Source organism: Triticum urartu, chromosome 7 (genome assembly GCF_003073215.2).
Source record: "Triticum urartu cultivar G1812 chromosome 7, Tu2.1, whole genome shotgun sequence".
Taxonomy (NCBI): domain Eukaryota; kingdom Viridiplantae; phylum Streptophyta; class Magnoliopsida; order Poales; family Poaceae; genus Triticum; species Triticum urartu.
The window spans coordinates 614984146-614998930 of record NC_053028.1 but is presented as its reverse complement, the minus strand read 5'-3'; positions in this window follow the sequence as shown (position 1 = coordinate 614998930).

The following is a 14785-nucleotide window of genomic DNA, read 5'->3' as shown; positions in this document are numbered from 1 at the left end:
CTTCCCGAACGGCACGCGTTGAATGCGGCGTCGTGGGAGAGATCGTGGGTGGTTTGTTTATTCGGAAAGGCGGAACGTCCGCCCCCTCCCTCTTTATAAGCAGAGGAAACAGGGGCAGTTCGCCCATTCGCCGGTCGCTACTCCAATCTCGGAAACCTCCGCCGCTCCCCTCGTCTTCCCAAAGCCGAAAGAGAGCAGCGCCCCGCCCCCCATCGCCACCAGCACCACCAACGCCGTCGATCTCCTCCACCACTTCCGCCATGGCTCCGAAAGCCGACAAGGGGAAGGCTGTGAAGTCGACCGAGGCGCAGCGGCTCGCGGCGCTGCGAAAGGAGCGGGCAATCTTCCCCCCCAAGCTCGCCGCGAGGGAGCTGAGGGAGAACTTCTACCTCTTCTGGTCGACGGAGACGCGAGCGCATCCGCGCACGAAGGTACTTCCAGCCGCCGCTTGGAAAACGGCTCCAAATGGATACCCTTTCTTCGCCTTGTTCTTCTACTGCGGGCTCTGCCCGCCTTTCTCTGAGTTTTTCTGCGATATCATGAACACCTACGGGTTCCACCTCCTTGACTTCACCCCCAATGCCGTTCTGACCATGGCAGTTTTCGCACATCTCTACGAAAACTTTGTCGGAGTCCATCCAAATGTAGCCCTTTTTTGCCACTTCTTTATGCCCCGAGTAGAGAGAGGAGAGCCCTTATCCGGCGGAATCGCCTGGATCTCGAGGGCCGGCAAGAAGGACACTTATCTGGAGGGAGAGTTCCGCGGCAAGTGGGAGGAATGGAGAGAAGACTGGTGCTGGATTGACGAGGAGAACCCGCAGCCGTTTACCGCCCGGCGCCAAGCCCCAGTAGCACGCGGCAGCGATTGGAGCGACGTGGCCCCGGAAGACAATAGGCTGAAGATTGCCGTCACCCGGATCCAACGCCTCAGGCTTGCCGGACTCACTGTAGGTGCTGTTGGCACAGATTTTCTTCGCCGCCGCATCGCCCCCCTGCAGGAATGGGGGAGACCCGCCTGGGAATTCAAGAATGCGGCGGATATCATGAGGCTACGTCCGGGCCTCAACTTCAACTTCACTGTTCTGGAGCTTAATGCAATGCTCCAGGAACTATTCAAGCACGACCCTCAGCATCCCGAAGTGTTCAGGTTGCCGCAGGGTGTCGTTCCGCTGTGCAACAACTCCTCGCTCGATCGCATCCGTGCAATGATGCCGTTGTGCGGCTCGCATGAAATTGTTGCAACTTGGCAAGAGCCTGAAGATGCCGTCGTGCAGGAGTTCTTTGACGGCTTGGTAGAAGTCCCGGTCCGCTCCGACGAAAAGGATAGACTCACCCGCGACATCACCGAAGCGGAGATGCAACGCATCGCCACCAGGCTGGAAGAGGCGGCGGAAGCCGCAGCAGCGGGCGAATTTGGATTCACCGTGGAGGAGGCAGATGCAGCAGAGGCGGCAAGCCGTACCGAGCGAGAAGGGCTTGCCGGCGGGGAAAAGCTTGCCGGGCGTGATGTCGAGTCGAGCGAGCCCGCCGAGGATACGAGCGGCTCGTTGGAGATCAACTCCTCTTCCTCCTCCTCTTCAGGCAGCTCGCCGCAAGCAGAGCCTCCATCTCCACCAAGAAGGCGTCTCCGCAAGGCCGGGGACGTAGCGGAGCGGCAGACGAGTCAACAGCCGCCGCGCCGCGCGACACGCTCCACCGCGGCAAGTACTGTTGCCGCGGGAGAGCCTCACGTTGCTGCGGCAACTGGAGCGGGGTCTTCCCGGACCACCGCTTCTGCTCCTGCCGCTTCTCACGCCGAGGCGGCAGCCGGAGCGGGGCCGTCTCAGACCACCGCCACTGTTCCCGCCAAGCGGCCAAGGGAACCTACTCCTCCCCGTGCCGGATGTGAGCCGGACTTCGACTTCTCCGCGTTCAGCTCCGACGAGGAAGAAGAAGAAGAGTAAGATTCCCTTGTTGTACTTGTAGTTCTTCAATTCTTGTTGTTTTGTCTTGTATTTTTTTTGCTTTACTCTGAACTTATCCCCTTTTAGGACTCTGGCCCAGAGAGCAGCGAAGAGAGCCAAGGTCCCGGTGATTGTCATCGAGGACGAACCCACCGCGACAACAGGGGGTGCGCCCGGGACCACCTTGCCGGACCCGGCAACTATTCTCCAGAGCAGCCCCCAGCGTAAGCATATGGTTCGCTTTCCGCTGTCAGGCGCGCATGGATACTCTTTCTTTGCTGACATCTGATTGTTGGTTTGTGTAGGAGCAGAGCAGCCCCACCAGGAGCGCCCGGAGACAGCCCCCGGCATGCCATCTGCTTCGACTACGCTGCCAAGGGAGAGTTCTCCGGCAAGGGAGAAGTCTCCGGCAAGGGAGAGTTCTCCGGCAAGGGAGAAGTCTCCGGCAAGGGAGAGTTCTCCGGCAAGGGACAGCACCAGCGCCCCCCCGGTGGCGGAGACCACGACTGCAGAGCCCGGTACAGGTAATCCTCTTGCTTCAAAACTTCCCTTGGGTTCTTCTTCTTTTGATCTTCTTTTCTTTTGGATATTTGCTTGACTCTTCTCCCTTTTCCGGCCGTCAGACCCATCCGCTGGGGAGCCGATGGAGACCGAGGTTGCCGCCGACGACGTTGCTGCCACCGAAGAAGCAGCCAGCGCTAATGATGTCGCCGGCGATGAGGCCGCCAAGGCTGCCGCCGCAGCAGCTGGCGAGGGGTCTGGCGATCGCACTGACGGCCCTGGGGCCGCAGGAGCGCCAGGCGCTACACCGACCGCCGATCCCTCTGCCGCTGCCGCAGCGTCAGGCTCCGAAGAGCCCCAGCCAGGTGTCTACTTGAAGGCCGGCGATGGCGTCTTCATCAACCTCCCCTGGGCGTCAAGCTCCAGGGCGCCGGTCGAAGGAGAAAGCTTTGACGGAGAGGTGCTCGCCTCCGTTGGGCTGACGCTGGTCGACGCGCCGAGCAGCAGCGGCAGCGAGCCTGAGGAGGAGCGGATGCTGCGGAAGCTGGTGTCACTCTACCGCGCCCGGCAAGCCAAGCTGGAATCCCGCAAGGCGCTTGTCGCGAAGGCAGGAGTGGACATCGAAAAGCGCATGGAGGAGCTCCGGGGTTCCAACCAGGAAGCTCTCCGGTCCTTGTCAAAGGAGCGGGAGCAACTCGCCGAGGAGCAGACGGCCTTCCTCCTCGAGAAGGCTGAAGTCGAAGAGCAACAGCGGCTTGCCGCTGAGAAGCTATCTGCGTAGGAGGGCGAGCTGGCGCAGCGGAAGGTCAACCTTGACAGCCACGAGGAGGATCTTGCCGCGCACGAGCAAACATTCGGCGGAGCCCTCAAGAAGGCGGAGGATGCTGCCGCAGCTGCCGAGGCCGCCAAGAAGGAGCTGGAGACGAAGGTGGCGCAGCTGGAGGCCGATCTCAGGGCGAGCGGTGAAGAGCTTGCCGCGCTCAAGCGTGAGCGGGAGAAGGACGCCCACAGCCATTCAGAGCTGCAGGCTCGTCTCGCCGAGAAGGGCAAGGAGCTTAGCGCCGCCAAGGACTCCAATGCAGATCTTGAGTTGAAGCTGACCACTTTGACCAAGACGCTGGACGGCGCCAAGGAGCAGGAGGCGACCTTGAAGGAGGAGGTCAAGGCCGGCAAGGCGCTGCTGGCGAGTGCCGCTGCCGCCCAGAACACCTTCAGGGAGACTGTGGAGCACTGGACGGAGGGTCTCGTGAATGTTGCCGCAGACATTGACAGGGAGCTGGCGCAGCTGGGGATGGAGGATCTCGGGTATCTCTCCGACGAGAACCTCCAACCCAGCGCCAAGCTCACCTTATTCTTCAAAGGCGTGGCGACGGCCCTCCAGCGACTCCGGGAGAGGATCCCAAAGTAGCTGGCCGACGAGTCGCGCAAGATCTGCGCAGGAGCTCTTCAAAAGGTGTTGGTGAAGGTGGCCTTCCGCAACCCGGGCCTCAATCTCAACAACGTCCTCAAGACCTTGCCGCCGGATGCTGATCTGGAGGCGCTCAAGACCCTTGTCGCACCCATTGTGGACAAGGTGAGCGGGATCAAGAGGATTGAGGGCGACCGCGTAGACTAGGCTGCCCGTTTTCTTCATTTCTTGTCGCTGCTGGTCATGTTATGAGAACAATCTGTTAGAGCTGCGACAAGCTACCTTGTAATATAACTCTATTCTGGGTAATGATTGCAATGTTATCTCCTTTACTTGATTCCTTACTTTGTATGTTTTTGCCCTACGCTTTTAGGGAACTTGCCGGCGCAGGCACCTTGGCCGCGAGCGCTGAGTGCGGAACGTCAGCAGCCTGCTGGCGGTGCCGCTACCGACAAGAAACCTTGTCGCAACTAGTCGCAGCTCACTTAAGTTGCTGAGCGGACTCGAAGCAAAGTAAGGGCGCAACTAGCTACGAGTTGGTTCCTCCGCGCACAGGTTTTCCATACAAAGCACGGTTGTTCAAGGAGGATAACTTAAAAATTAAAAAAATCTGATTGCTCAAACTTTGGCAACTTAGCTTTTCTGTTGTTTGCTTCCCGGTAAGGCGAAACTTTCTTGAACGACGCCTGGTCCATATCACTATCTTCTCCTTCCCCCCCGGCAAACTTGTGGGCGAGGGAACCTTCCTTTCCTTGAGAAAAAAGAAAGAGGAAAAATAAAGGTATGGAGCCTTATGGCTCGTTGTTGCTTACCGGGGGTAGGTGCTGCACAAAGTGTCAGATAACACATGCAAAAAATAGAAAGCATGAAATTGACAAGATGTGCGGAGCACATGAGCTTTATGCACGGGGTCTGCGCCCGGCTTTGTACAAAGGATTACATGCAACAGCGGCAAGACTTGTACAAAAGGTGGTTGCCGGAACAGGTTCCGGCAACCGCGCCCTACGGGTAAAACTTACGAAGATGCGCAATGTTCCAGGAGTTGCTCACCGAATGCCATCTTCGGTCTCAAGGCGGACAGCGCCAGGCCTAGTGACTCGTTTCACCCAGTAAGGGCCTTCCCACTTCGGCATCAACTTGTTGGAATTCTTGGCGGACTGAACACGCCGAAGAACAAGGTCGCCTTCCTCGAGACTTCTGGCGTTAACTTTGCAGCTATGGTAGCGGCGCAAAGCTTGCTGGTAGCGAGCAACTCGTACAGCAGCCTGAAGACGGTCTTCCTCAAGGAGCAGCGCGTCATCTTGCCGCAGCTGCTCTTGTTCAAGCTCATCATAAGCGAGCACTCGAGGTGACCCGTATACGAGTTCCGTGGGGAGAACTGCCTCTGCTCCATAGACTAGAGCGAAAGGTGTCTGGCCAGCGGCTCAATTTGGCGTCGTCCTGATTGACCAAAGAACCACCGGTAGCTCCTCAATCCAGTTTCTTCCGCACTTGTGCAGCCTGTCGAAAGTCCTGGTCTTGAGCCCACGCAGCACTTCAGCATTTTCCCTCTCCGCTTGACCGTTGCTTCTCGGGTGAGCAACAGAAGCGAAGCAGACCTTGGCGCCAAGATCTTGGACGTACTGCATGAAGGTGCGGCTCGTGAATTGCGTACCGTTGTCGGTGATGATCCTGTTAGGGATCCCGAAGTGGCAAACAATCGACCTGAAGAACTTGACTGCTGACTGTGCTGTCACCTTCCTCACTGGTTCCACTTCCGGCCACTTTGTGAACTTGTCGATTGCAACGTACAAGTACTCAAAGCCCCCGACTGCTCGGGGAAAGGGGCCGAGGATGTCGAGCCCCCAGACCGAAAATGGCCAGGATAAAGGGATCGTCTGGAGAGCTTGAGCTGGCTGGTGTATCTGCTTGGAATGGAACTGGCACGCTTCACACTTGGTTACTTGTGCAGTTGCATCCTGGAGGGCTGTCGGCCAAAAGAAACCTTGCCGGAACGCTTTGCCGGCAAGTGCTCTTGCGCCAATGTGGTGACCACATATGCCTCCATGTATCTCTGCCAACAGCTTCTGTCCATCTTCCCGGTGAATACACTTCAATTTCACACCGTTGAGTCTTCTTCTGTACAGTGTGCTGTCGACAAATTGGTACATACTTGACTGCCAGGCTACTCTTTCCGCTTCTTCTTGCTCTTCGGGAAGTTGTCCTGTCTGAAGGAATCGGACGATCTGCTGTGCCCATGCTGGAGCTTGTGGCTCGACAACAAGGACTAAAGGCATATCTGCTGCTGCGGGAACATCCGCTTCTACGGCGAGAACCTGCGGCTCAGCCGGAGCTTGACGTTCCCCGGCAAGCTTGCCGGAGAAAAACTTGTCGGGAGCCTTTGCTTCAACGGAACAAACCCTAGGGCTTGCCGGAGCAGACTGCTCCTCAGCACTCTTGGTGTTGATCTTGGGGACCTTCTTGGCGGCGGCTTCGGGAAGCTCTGCCGGAAAATAGTCACCAGAAATCAACTTCCTCTTCTTGCTCTGTCCAGTTGATGGCGTTACGGACGGTCGAGTCAGCTTGAGCATAAAGATCCCTGGTTCCACAGGTAACTTAAGTGCGGCGCACTTTGACAGGCCATCGGCAATGTCGTTCTGAGCTCTTGGAACATGCTTCATCTGTAGGCCGTCAAAGTGCTCTTCTAGCTTTCTCACTTTGTCGACGTAGGCTTCCATCAACGGACTCTGATAGCTCTTGTTCACTTGGCGGACGACAAGCTGCGAGTCACCCCTGACAATGAGCTTCTTGATCCCAAGGTCTGCCGCGATCCTGAGACCGGCAAGCAAGCCTTCATACTCTGCAGTATTGTTTGTTGCTTGCTCCTTGGGAAAGTGCATCTGGACTACGTACTTGAGGTGCTCTCCGGTGGGTGCGACAAGCAGCACGCCAGCGCCGGCGCCTTGCAGCGAAAAGGCACCATCAAAGTACATCAGCCACTCTTTTCTTGCTTCCTCGACGGGGATGCTCGTTTCTGGAATTTCTTCATCTGGTGTTGGCGTCCATTCTGCTATGAATTCTGCCAATGCTCTGCTTTGGATAGTTGAAGTACTCTCAAACTTGAGGCCAAAGCTTGACAGTTCCAGTGCCCACTCAACAATCCTGCCTGTCGCTTCTGGATTCTGTAGTATCCTCTTCAGCGGAAAGCGAGTGACAACTGTGATCTCATGTGCTTGGAAGTAATGGTGCAGCTTTCTCGAGGCCATGAGAAGGCCGAAAAGCAATTTCTGCATGCCAGAGTACCTTGACCTAGCCCCCTGCAGAAGGGAACTGACAAAGTAAACTGGGCGCTGTACCATTCTCTTCTGTATCTCCTCGCACGTCTGCGCAGATCCATCCTTGTCGGGACCAGAGCTTGTCGGGGAAGCCCTCTGCTTGTCGCTGGATGCGCCTGCCGTGGTTGCTGGCTCGTCATCTGCCTCCCTCTCTGCTACTAACGCATCACTAACCACTTGATTGGTTGCCGCTATATACAGCAGCAACTTCTCTTGTGGCTTAGGTGCGACAAGTGTTGGAGTGGAGGACATGTATCTCTTCAAGTCCTGCAGCGCAGCCTCCGCTTCCGGAGTCCATTTCATTGGACCTGCCTTTTTCAATATTTTGAAAAACGGCAGGGCGCGCTCAGCAGACCTAGAGATAAACCTGCTGAGAGCAGCCACGCAACCGGCAAGTTTCCGTACATCCTTGACTCGCTTTGGTGCTTCAATATGCTCAATGGACTTGATCTTGTCGGGATTGGCTTCAATTCCCCGCTGAGACACGAAGAACCCAAGAAGCTTGCCGGAGGGGACTCCAAACACACACTTCTCGGGGTTGAGCTTGAGGTTGATCTTGCGCAGATTTGCAAAGGTCTCGTCTAAATCTTGAATCAGAGTTGCCTTGTCCTTGCTCTTGACCACTATGTCATCCATGTAGGCTTCCACATTTCTGTGTATTTGTGGCTCAAGAGCGACATGAACTACTCTTGCAAATGTTGAACCAGCATTTTTTAAACTGAAAGGCATCCGTATGAAACAGTACGTGCCACATGGAGTAATGAATGCGGTTTTCTCCTCATCCTCTTCTGCCATGAAGATTTGATGGTATCCTGAGTATGCATCAAGAAACGAAAGCAAGTCACATCCGGCCGTGGAGTCAACAATCTGGTCAATGCGCGGCAAGGGAAATGGGTCTTTGGGACAAGCTTTATTTATATCAGTAAAGTCGATACAAAGCCTCCATTTCCCGTTTGCCTTGCGCACGACTATAGGATTGGCCAACCACGTAGGATGGAGCACTCCTCTGACAAGGCCTGCTGCTTCCAATTTCTTGATTTCTTCTGCGATGAATTCTTGGCGCTCCACTGCTTGCTTCCTGACCTTCTGCTTGACGGGCCGCGCATGAGGACAAACGACAAGATGGTGCTCAATTACTTTCCTGGGAACACCGGGGATGTCAGACGGTTGCCACGCAAACACGTCGACGTTCGCCCGTAGGAAAGCAATGAGCGCGCTTTCCTATTTAGGGTCGAGAGTGGCACTGATGGTGAAGGTACCACCAGTGCCGTCCTCCTTGGCGGACACCTTCTTGGTCTCTGGCGGAGCTGCCATTGCTTTCTTACACTTGCCGGTGGAGCTCGATGGTGCGTCCTCGACGGCAGCGCAGCACTCCGAAGAGGTGCGCTTGCCGGAGTGGGCATCAGAGCTCTTGCCGGACTTGGTCTTCTTCTTCCCCCCGGGAGCTTCAACGGCAAGTGTCTTGCGATCTGTTGCGGCTGTCGCTTCCCGGTAGATCTTGTCGGCGCAGATAAGAGCATCCTTCTTGTCGCCAGGGACAGAGATGACGCTTATCGGGCCTGGCATCTTCAGCATGTTGTATGCATAGTGAGAGGCTGCCATGAACTTGGCAAGTGCTGGACGGCCGAGTATCCCATTGTAAGGCAATGGAAAATCGGCAACGTCAAAAGTGACCCTCTCAGTCCTGAAATTCAACTCGCTGCCAAATGTTACTGGCAACGTGACCTTCCCCTTCGGCTTGCTTCTTCCCGGGTTGATTCCTTGGAATGTGCCGGTCTCTTCAAGCTCGCTGTCAGGGATCTGGAGTTTTTGGAGTACAGCGGAGGAGATCAGGTTCAAGCCGGCCCCGCCGTCAACTAGCATCTTAGTGACCTTGAGGTTGCGGATAGTTGGTGAAACCAACATCGGCAAGCACCCGACCGCAGTTGTGCGATCAGGGTGGTCCTCAATATCAAAGATGATAGGCATGCTGGACCATTTCAGAAGCTTGCGTGACTCGACAGGTGGTTCCGCCGCATTGACTCCCCGCACCCACTGCTTGAGTTGGCGGTGCGAAGTATGCAGAGAAGCACCGCCGTCAACGCACAAGACTTCTGTGGCTTTCTGGAACTCCTGCTCACTGGTCTCGACATCATCCATGTCTTCGTCGTCGTCGTCATCTTCATCCTTGTCGCGGCCGCGGGGAGGTCTGTCTCCTTGCCGCTGCTTGGCCTTGCTGCGGCGTCCTCCCCGGGTGGTCCTCAATTCCAGCGCCTCCTTGGGCCCTCTCCTTGTCGCGTCGCTCGTATTCAGCCTTTTGCTGCTGGACAAGCTGTTCGACCTTCTTGCAGCTCTGGAGGTCATGGCCCTTGGTGCGGTGGATCTTGCAGTACTGCTTGTCGGTCCCGTCCTGCTTGTCGGCGGCCGCCACAGCCTGGCAGTTGGTGCATGCGGCAATCTCCTTGCCGGAGCTACCAGCTTTGGCTTTCTTGGCGCCACCTTCATTGCCAGACCGCTCAACGACTAGCACATCTTTGCCTTTTTTCTTCCTGTTGTTCCGCCGCCGGTTTTTCTTTGCCGGGGCAGCATCCTCGCTGTCAGATCCTCCTGCTCCTGTATTCTCTCCGGGGAGTTTCCTCCCTTCCTCAGCACGTGCACACTTGTCGGCCAGGGCATACAGCTCACTGACGTCTCTGGTCTTGCACATCGCCATCTCCTCCCGCATCCTGCGGTTACGCACGTTCTGATGGAACGCGCTGATGACCGCGGCAGGGTGGACATCTGGGATGGTGCGCGGTACATGGCTGAATCTCTGAATGTACTTGCGCAGGGGCTCTTCTTCCTTCTGGGCGAGCAGGTGAAGGTCACTCTCTTGGCCATGAGGTTTGTGGCCGCCCGTAAAGGCGCCGACAAACTGATGGCATAGGACTGCCCAGGAGGATATGGAGTTGTTCGGCAAATGCATGAGCCAGGACCTGACGTTGGGCTTGAGCACCAGCGGGAAGTAGTTGGCAAGGATCTTGTCGTCCCGCCCCCCGGCAGCTTGCACCGCGATGGTGTAGATGCTGAGGAATTCCGACGGATGCGACTTGCCATCGTACTTCTCTGGTACGCCTGGCTTGAAATTCTTCTTGCTGGGCCACTAGACTTGCCGCAGCTCACGAGTAAACGCATGGCAACCTACCGCGTACGGCAAGTCGCCTGGTTCCCCGGGTGCATGCATGTCGACAGAGGGCCCAGCGCGCTGGTCTGATTGACGCTGCGCTTCTCTTCGACGCTCGATGCGAGTACGAGCGTCTTCTTGCTGTCGTTCGTGAAGAACTTGGCGCTGATCGCGACGAGCTCGTGGATCTGATGACGCGGTGGAGTCGCAGTCGAGGTGGATCCGGCGAGTCGGCGATCTGGGCCTTCGGGGCGGAGAGTGCACAGTGGTTGCACCCCCACCGGTTTTGTCGCCATCGGCTCGTGCCTGGCTGACTTGCCGCGGCTGCGACGTACTCGGCTGCCGTGGAGTGTCGCCGTTGGCGAAGCCGATGAGACTTTGAATGGTGGCCCTCCAGTCGTCGATCTTGTCTGCCGCTGGAGGGTATTCTAGGAGCAGTTGAGCTCGCGCCAAAGCTTCTGCTGAAGTGGTGGGTGGCGGCGGCGAACGGTGTGAGGAGCGGGATATGCTCGGACTTCTAACTATGTTAGAAGGAGCAGTATCCCGTCCAGGCGACCGTGCCCCGCTCATGCCAGCATGTTGGCGTGCATGGTGGTCTTGAGCACTCCGAGATCCGCCAGCTCGATCTTGGTCCAGCAAACGTATGGCACCGTGAGTACCATGACGCTGCTGGTCCCACGCCTCCTGGGATGGGCGCGGTGCATGTACGGACGCCGAGGTCTTGGAGTGCGCCCGGTCGTTGCGGGAGCCGACTGCGCCGCCGATGGGCAACGCAGCCTTGTCCTTGGACCTGGCAGCACCGTGAGCTCCCTCGTCGACGCCCGTTCTTCCGCCGGCGTCTACCCCACCAGCCGTTTGCTCCGGCGATGGTGGGTTCGGCGCGGACGGAGCAGCCGCCTCCGAAGCCTTCTTCTTCGGCGGCATGTCGATGAAGACAATGAAGATTTAGCTCGTGCAAACGCTGGATCAGGTTCACACAACCTCAACGCCTCCCCCTACCTGGCGCGCCAAAGATGTCGGGGGACTAATCCACGAACACCTATGGGGCCGGCGGACCGAGCCCCTTACGATTGGGGGGCGGAGATCGCACGAAGAGCAGATCGAGGCGAAACACACGAGCAGTTTACCCAGGTTCGGGCCGCACGGATGCGTAAAAACCCTACTCCTGCTTTGTGGTTTGTATTGAGTTCTTGCTCGGGAGCGCTGAGTGCTACAGTACACACCAGCAGCTAACGGGACCGAGCATGAGTGTTCTCTCTCTTCCAACCCCCACCTCTACGTTGCGCATGGGCCTCCTTTTATATGCTCAAGGGGTCACCGACAGGTGGCAACGTAGACAAGGGTAAAAATGGAAAGGTGCTGCGGTTGGTACAGCTACCTACTACAGTGTATCATACCTAACCCTGACGGCAGGGGACAAGGGCATTAAATGCCGGTCTGCATCGCCCAAATAGTGCAAAAGGGACCGCCAGGGACGCTACCGCTCGCCACGATGGCAATCTTGCCAGCGCCGCTTGCCACCGCTCACCGCTGGCTGCACAGCTTCCCGCCACATACGCCTAGAAGGGTCCCAGAGCGACACGTTGGTGGATGTGCTGGAGCGCGTGTACAGAGTGGTGGCTTGCCGCGGCAAGCGCCTTGCCGCGGTCGTTGTCTTGTCGCGTCCGGAAGCTTATCGCTCACCGAGCCTTGCCGGGACGCGTGGCGCGTCGCGGCAAGTTCCTTGAGATGCCTTGGTTGGCCTTCCCGGCAAGCTCCTCTTGCCGGGGTCTTGTCTCCTTGGCCCGGCAAGCTCCTCTTGCCGGGGTCTTGGATACTTTGTCCTTGAATGGCTCCAAAGGAACCACGGAGGTCCTTGGCGGTCACCCGGCAAGCCTTGCCGCGAGATGCTGCGACTGCCCGTGCACAAGTTCGGGATACTAGGGTATCCCTACTCTAGTACACCGACAAAGACAAAATAAATGGTAGCCATGACATTTCTTTTTGGCAACGACCTTGATCTACATGGTGTGCTAGGTTTTGGTTTGTTTAGTTATTTGATGAAATAATATGCTAGATAAGTGTGCCTCGTGATTTTATGAGAGGTTGTAATTTTGAGCTGAACGAGTTGTCCATGATTCCACATCTGTACCTAATCTTACCTTTACCTCTCCAGATGTCCAAATCCTCTCTATGCTCAAATTAGGGTTACCACGGCAGAATAAATCCATATCACGACATTCGGACCTGACTTCCGTTGTGTGGCTGATGCAGTGTGAGGATTAATGTTGTGCTTATATGAGGCGCCAATTAACTCAAAATTTGTTTTTAGTTGATCTATTTTGTTTACTAGCCGGCGGCCCAAATATCAACATTCTGCTTAATAGAATTCAGCTTAGTTGTCCATCTGTGTCGCCTTTGGTATTGTGATTTGTCATGGTCTTACTGCATGAGTGAGGTGCACTGTTAACAACCATTGCTTGCTTGTAAGAACTCGAATTCAAACTGCTATCTTGGAAACATGTATCCCCTATATCTCTAAGATGATTGTTCTCCATCCGGTTTATTTCTAAATAATTTAATTATTTGTGGTCAATGTTGGGCGGGCGCGGCAAAGCGCGCAATCATGTTCTAGTAGGTTCTATAAAGTATGTCATGCTGTGTATCAGACCTGTTGTGTGCCTTGCCATGAGTTTGGTAAGGGGGTACAATATGTTGGGGAACGTAGTATTGTTTGTTGGGGAACGTTGCAGAAAACAAAAATTTTCCTACTCGTTTCACCAAGATCCATCTAGGAGTTCATCTAGCAACGAGTGATCGGATGCATCTACATACCTTTGTAGATCGCGAGCGGAAGCGTTCAAAGAACGGGGATGATGTAGTCGAACACGACGTGAATCAAATCACCGGAGATTCTAGCACCGAACGGACGGTGCCTCCGCGTTCAACACACGTACGGAACGGATGACGTCTCCTCCTTTCTTGATCCAGCAAGGGGGGGGGAGAGGTTGATGAAGATCCAGCAGCACGACGGCGTGGTGGTGGATGCAGGGCGTCACAGTAGCAGGGCTTCGCCGTGTACTACGAGGGAGAGATGTAACAGGGGAGAGGGAAGCACCAAAGGCTGAGGTATGAAGTCCTCCCTCTCCTCAACTATATATAGGAGGGCCAAGGGGGGTGCGCCAGCCTAGGAGATCCAATCTCCTAGGTGCGGCGGCCAAGGGGAGGTTTCCCTCCCCCCCAAGGCACCTAGAGGTGGTACCTTCCACCATTGGGACTCTTCCCTTTTGTGGAAACCTAGGCGCATGGGCTTTTGGGGCTGGTGCCCTTGGCCCATGCAGGCCAAGGTGCACCCCCTACAGCCCATGTGGCCCCCTAGGACAGGTGGCCCCACCCGGTGGACCCCCGGGACCCTTCCGGTGGTCCCGGTATAATACCGATAACCCCGAAACTTGTCCCGATGGCCGATACTGCACTTCCTATATATAATTCTTTACCTACGGACCATTCCGAAACTCCTCGTGACGTCCGGGATCTCATCCGGGACTCCAAAAAACATTCGGGTTACTGCATATACATATCTTCATAACCCTAGCGTCACCGAACCTTAAGTGTGTAGACCCTACGGGTTCGGGAGACATGCAGACATGACCGGGACGACTCTCCGGTCAATAACCAACAGCGGGATCTGGATACCCATGTTGGCTCCCACATGCTCCACGATGATCTCATCGGATGAACCATGATGTCGAGGATTTAATCAACCCCGTATACAATTCCCTTTGTCAATCGGTATGTTACTTGCCCGAGACTCGATCGTTGGTATCCCAATACCTTGTTCAGTCTCATTACCGGCAAGTCACTTTACTCGTACCGTAATGCATGATCCCGTGATCAACCACTTGGTCACCTTGAGCTCATAATGATGATGCATTACCGAGTGGGCCCAGTGATACCTCTCCGTTATATGGAGTGACAAATCCCAGTCTCGATCCGTGTCAACCCAACAGACACTTTCGGAAATACCTGTAGTGCACCTTTATAGTCACCCAGTTACGTTGTGACGTTTGATACACCCAAAGCACTCTTACGGTATCCGGGAGTTACACGATCTCATGGTCAAAGGAAAAGATACTTGACATTGGAAAAGCTCTAGCAAACGAACTACATGATCTTGTGCTATGCTTAGGATTAGGTCTTGTCCATCACATCATTCTCCTAATGATGTGATCCCGTTATCAATGACATCCAATGTCCATAGCCAGGAAACCATGACTATCTGTTGATCAACGAGCTAGTCAACTAGAGGCTTACTAGGGACATATTATGGTCTATGTATTCACACGTGTATTACGATTTCCGGATAATACAGTTATAGCATGAATAAAGACAATTATCATGATCAAAGAAATATAATAATAATACTTTTATTATTGCCTCTAGGGCATATTTCCAACAGTCTCCCACTTGCACTAGAGTCAATAATCTAGTTACATTG